Raw genomic sequence first — 6,275 nt, 5'->3', positions numbered from 1 at the left:
AAGTCCCCCAAGGTGCACCCTAAGTGTTCCGTAAGATTTTTTATTTTTTTTCTTGTTGTTCGATTTGTTTTTTCATTTTATTGTAAAATAAATGACTATTTTTTTTGTTTTGTTTTATTTTCTTATGTTGTTTATTTCTGTTGTTTAATAAAAAAAAAAATAAACGACCGAAAAATTTTAAAAAAATAACGTAAAGTCTACAGATGAAGCATCATCGATTGAAACATTGCCGTAATCGATCTGTCAATATTTGGAATCGGGCCCTATCGAAAAATGCGGATATTAAATCTAATAAGGCCCAAAAATTGAAAATAAATATGATGATTGCTTTTGGGAAAAAAAAAAAACATAAATTTCATTTAACATCAACTAATTCGGTTCGGCGGTTCAAAAAATATCTTGCAAAAACAAATTCTGACACTACATTTTGTTTAATAAAAAAAAAAAAAAACGACCAAAAAATTTCAAAAAAATATCGTAGAGTCTACAGATGAAGCGTCGTCGATTAAAACATTGCCGGAATCGATCCGTCAATATTTGAAATTGGGCCTTGTCGAAAAATGGCACTATCAAATCTGATAATGCCCAAAAATTGTAAATAAATATGATGATTGCTTTTGGGAAAAAAAATAGAACATAATGGGCATCGTAGAAGCTAATTCGATTGATAACTTTTATTTTTATCGCGAAATAACAAAAAGTCACATGAAAAGTGAAAACATAAGTGTCCTACGGAACACTAAAAAGGGAATATTAAATTATCGATTATTAAAACAAAATCGATATTTTGTTAATTAAAATTGTTTAAATGTTGAATATTTAAAAAAAAAAAGAAATATTAAATTATCGATTGTTAAAACAAAATCGATATTTTGTTAATTACAATCGTTTAAATGTTGAATATTTAAAAAAAAAGGAATATTAAATTATCGATTATTAAAACAAAATTGATATTTTGTTAATTAAAATTGTGCGAATAGTAAATGTTAAAAGAAAGGAATTTTTCGGAGTTTTTATTATTGAACTAAAATCGAAATTAAAATTGTGTAAATTGTAAATATTCAAAAGTGAATATCAAACTATTGGTTATTTAGTCAACGTCGAAATTTTATTAATTAAAATTGTGTAAATGGTAAATATTTAAAAAGGGAACTATCGATCTATCGATTGTTTGAATAATATTGAAATTTTTATTAATTATTGTTGCATTAAATAGTAAATATTTAAACGTGAATATGAACTATCGATCATTTAAATAAAATCGAAATTAAAATTTTGTAAATGGTAAATATTTAATAGGGGATACTATACTATCAATTATTCAAATAAAATCGATATTTAGTTAATATAAACTTGTGTAAATAATAAAAATTTAATAGGAGAACTATTGATCTATCGGTTGTTTGAATAATATTGAAATTTTATTAATTATTGTTGTATTAAAAAGTAAATATTTAAACGTAAATATTGACTATCGATTATTTGAATAAAATCGCTATTTTATTTATCAAACGTGTAACTATTGAATATTTGAAAAGGAATTATTACAATCTATCGATTATTTAACTAAAATCGATATTTTAATTATTAAAAACGGGTAAATAAATAAATATTAGAAGGGAAATAGTAATATATCGATTATTAAAATAAAATCGATCTTTTATGTATTAAACATGTTGAATATTTAAAAGGGAATAATAGTATATCGATTATTAAAATAAAGTCGATCTTCTTCATTAAAACGTATAAATAATAAATATTAAAACGGAAATGGTAGTTTATCGATTATTTAAATAAAATCGATTTTTTGTTTATTAAAAACGTCTAAATGACTGAATATTAAAAGGGAAAATCGAAATCGTATTACCTAACAACGTGTAAATGTTGAATATTTAAAAGGGAATAATAATATATCGATCATTAAAATAAAATCGAAATCGTATTTATTAACAACGTGTAAATGTTAAATATTTAAAAAGCAATAATATTATACCGATTATTAGAATAAAGTTGAACTCGTATTAATTAATGACGTGTAATTGTTAGATATTTAAAAGAGAATAATAATATATCAATTATTTAAATAAAATCGATCTTTTGTTTGTCAAAAACGTGTAAATAAATAAATATTAAAAAGGGATCAATAGGATCAATAGGATGTATTGGATCCGAAAAGGGTCAGGAAACCCGGATCTGGATTACCTTAGCCATACTGGATTCGATTCGGATCAGGATCCGGCCAAGCCGGATTCACTTTCCACTCGGGAAAAATCGGAGTACCATTTATTTTGTATAACACCAGTTAATTTTACATGAGAAATTCAGTATAAGCAATATTCAATTAATTTACCCACTTATAAATATTCACGCGTCGCGTGAAAAGAGAGAACCTAAAACCATGCGGTCGTGGCGGAGTCAGAGAGTGAAAATTATTTCTATGTGAATCACCCGTCAAATAACTAGCTACGAAGCCCGAAATACACACGACGGGATATGGAAGTTATCCAGTCGTAATTAGACAAAACACTGACTCTAAACTGACGCTACGATGACGCGTGGTTTTCTCATAGATTAAATTACACAAAAGCTTACAATTTTAACCAAACAAACACTGAGTTAATTTTTCTTAAAAGTACTTACATTGGTTGGAGGTATTTTAAATTAGGAATCTGGTGACGGCGTGTATCTTGGTTTGACCTTGACCTCGGCGCTTATTTGACAGGTTGGCTTGGTAATTTTTATCGCCAACGATAATGTGAAGATCGGAGATATATAAATATATATATGTATATGTGTATATATATAGACGTGGTACAATATTATTATACAACTTAGTCGTACGATTTCGAAGATTTGAATTATGTCAATTTATAGACGCAAACGTAACACTGATTTCACATCAAAATTACAAAGAAAAAATATTATTTTTACTTGTATTTAAGTAGAACAATTAAATAAAACTTTTCACTGTACTGTATGGATCGTATTCAAGACCAAATAATTGACCATGTGGTCGTCAATTTTTATAATTAAATATTTAATTATTTTAAATAAATAACTCAACAATTTACTAAAGCCAACTGCAGTTATGTTATTCAATATTTATTTGATTAATTGGTGTAACACAGAGCGTGCCTTGAATTTAATTTACACGAGCAAGCAAATTTCAGACCATGCGGTCGTGAGTTAACACACGTTACATTTGCAATGAGTTCAAATGAATTTAAATTGATAATTCAAGTAACCAAATGTTACTTAAATATTACTAGTACAATAATTTAATAAAATAATCAAATAAAATATTGAGTATGGATAACTTACAGTTTATGCTGACTTGTAGAAATTATTCTAAGTTTTAAAATAATTAAATTTGATAAGACAAAGTGTCAAAGCTATTAGAGCTGGAAGAGTTGATGTAGGTCAGTGAACTACCAAGGTGTACCAAGGACCAAGTGTACGATCGAACATCCCTCAGAATCCTCATCGATGGAAAAATCCTTTAGGGTGAGAGGGGATCGTTCAGGGATGTTCGGTTTTCCTTGGTTCATTTTCCATCCTCCTTATGTCGCTTGTGTCTTATTGGTCGGCCTATATAGACGAACTTTAATTTATTATTTAATATTATTTCTAATTATTGGAAAATTATATGAGTGGTATCGACAGAATCCTTATAATTTTAGGATTTTATCGATATCACTTGTTTTATTAATTTATTATAAATTATGTTCATGCAAATAAGCATTGTTGCCAACTGACATTAGTGTTAGCGCTGAATTTTATTCAAGGGTGCAAGGCCTCTAAATTCTTCCAACGCACTACACTTGTCGTGCGTTAGATGGAGTTAGGGTTGCCAAAATGCACCCTGATTTTATATATTTTGTCAATAAAAAAAAAAAAAAAAAAAGTTCGGGCGTTTTATCACCGGACATTACACAATCAAAATAATACTTTTGTCGTCAAATTCGTACGTTTTCCGACCTTTTTCAATACTTTTTCTATACTTTTTTAGGCCTAAAGACTTTTTCCGTACTTAAAATTTTTATCCCGGGAATCGTCGTATGATATGTACGATAAAAATTGGATTTGCTCTTCGAATCGAATTTTATTTCAATTCCACAAAGAACCTCGTACAAAATTAGAAATAATATTTTCAGTGTTGTTATTCAGTTAATTTAAATGTTTTAATGCTTTTGCAAAAAGTTCTGGTATTTCAAAAAATCTTTGAAGCGTTTCACTTATTGAAATAACTTGTGCAGTAACTGGTACATTCTTGTAAATGATTATATCATTCTCTTTGTCAAATTTATATCTCTCACCCAGGTAGATAGAGATAGATTCCGGTACAGTTAAAGTATTAAGATTTAAAATAAATGAAAAAAGTAATCATAATTTGTGAAACTATCATCATGCGATTAATAATTATTTAAAGCATTAAAATTTGCTTACTTTCTTAAATTAACTTGAGTGTGTAAATCGTTAACTACAAGTTTTATCAATTAATTCAAATCATCAATAAGTTCAGTGACCTTGACTCGAGGCAATAATTCATTGTCATATAATTTAGCAACAAAAAGAGTTATTTCTTCTTTTAAATTTGATTGATGATAATTGACATCACCAACAACTTTTTCTCTGTCATCTATAATTTTTTCAGTATCTTTACTATTATTCATTTCCATGTACAAAAATCATTCGTATCTTCCATATTAAAATTTTCAGTCTCTTTCAAAACACTTAAGCTAGTATTTTTCTCAAAATGAAAATTAATACGATGTTTTTGAAACGTCCTAAATTGTGTATAAATTCGGTGGCAGGTTTTTTCTTGACATAGAAAAGTTTTTTCATTGTCATGTATAATATTTGTATGTTTCATAAATTTTTCATATACTAGCTTTAAGCTAAAAAATTCAAAGTATATGATTTTTTCATATGCTAGTATATGAAATTTCCATATACAGTATATGAAATTCTCATATACCAGCAGATTTGGTGCAACTTTCATATATACTGTATATGAACATTTCATATAATTTTCTCTCCGTGTAGAGGGGCCCTAGTAGTAGTAGAGGCTACAGAGATTAAGCAGAGGCCATTTCAGAGTTTACACAGTCAGAGAGAGGCTAGTTGGAGACAGTTGTAGGCTTGAAGAGACTATTCGAGGCTGTTTTCAGAGACAAAATTTCATCTCGGGTAAAGATCAACAACTTCATATTTTCGTCTTTCAATAAATTTGTAGCAATGTTTTTCAAAGCCTTTACAAAATTTCTGGAGATAGTTTTCTCACTTCATCAGTATCATCAACAACAGATGTAACAAGTAACGGATTGTAGCTTAAACATCATTGATTTTTCCATTGACCAACAAATGTCTACAATACTTTCTTTAAGATGATTTGCATTTTTTTTCCAAATTTCAGATATCATCCACAGAGCAGTACACGGAGAAAAAAAAACGACAAATATTGTTAAGAAAACAGCAGTCCAATTCACAGGGCAAATTTTTTACAATTTAGGGCTATTTTTTGCCGCTGATAACATATAATACTTCACAAGCGCCGCTAGTGGAGGAAAAAAGCCCTAAATTGTAATGCCATGTGAATTAGACTGCAGGCAAGAAGACTATGTAGAAATACAGGAGGACTTACTCCCTATCTCGCCTGTATATAAAAACCGTTCCGCTATGCATAATTGAGGGGCGCTAGTAGTACCACGGTAACGTGCGCGACTTGTATCGCTTTTTTTTTACAATGCGCACAATACAAACATACTCTGACAAACACTAATAGAGCATTATACACACGGAAAAAAATTTATAGTTTTTATTACTATACTTATAGTAAATTCGGACAGCGACAAAAGTATGGTTGAATTTACTATACCGTATAGTAATAAAAACTATAAATACAATTTTGGTTACTATACCAGTATAGTAAGTATTACTATACTGGTATAGTATATACATGAAAAAATGTTAAAAAGTACAGTTACTATTACTATACTGTATCGTAAATATTACCATACTGTATGGTAAATATCATTGTACTGTATTGTAATCATTATTATACTGGTACAGTTCTTTATTTATATGAATAAATTTATTTAATAAAAAAGAAAATTTTTACCAAATAAATCATTTGAATAAGTTGCTTAAAGAAAAAAAAAAATAAATTTAAGGCAAGACATTCAAAAATATTTAATAAAATTTAAATTTATTTATAATAAAAAATAAAAAAAAAACTATAACGAATAATTACTCGAATTTGTAGTTTTTTTTTT

This window comes from Aphidius gifuensis, linkage group LG6 (genome assembly GCF_014905175.1).
Source record: "Aphidius gifuensis isolate YNYX2018 linkage group LG6, ASM1490517v1, whole genome shotgun sequence".
Lineage (NCBI taxonomy): Eukaryota > Metazoa > Arthropoda > Insecta > Hymenoptera > Braconidae > Aphidius > Aphidius gifuensis.
This window is presented reverse-complemented; position numbering follows the sequence as displayed.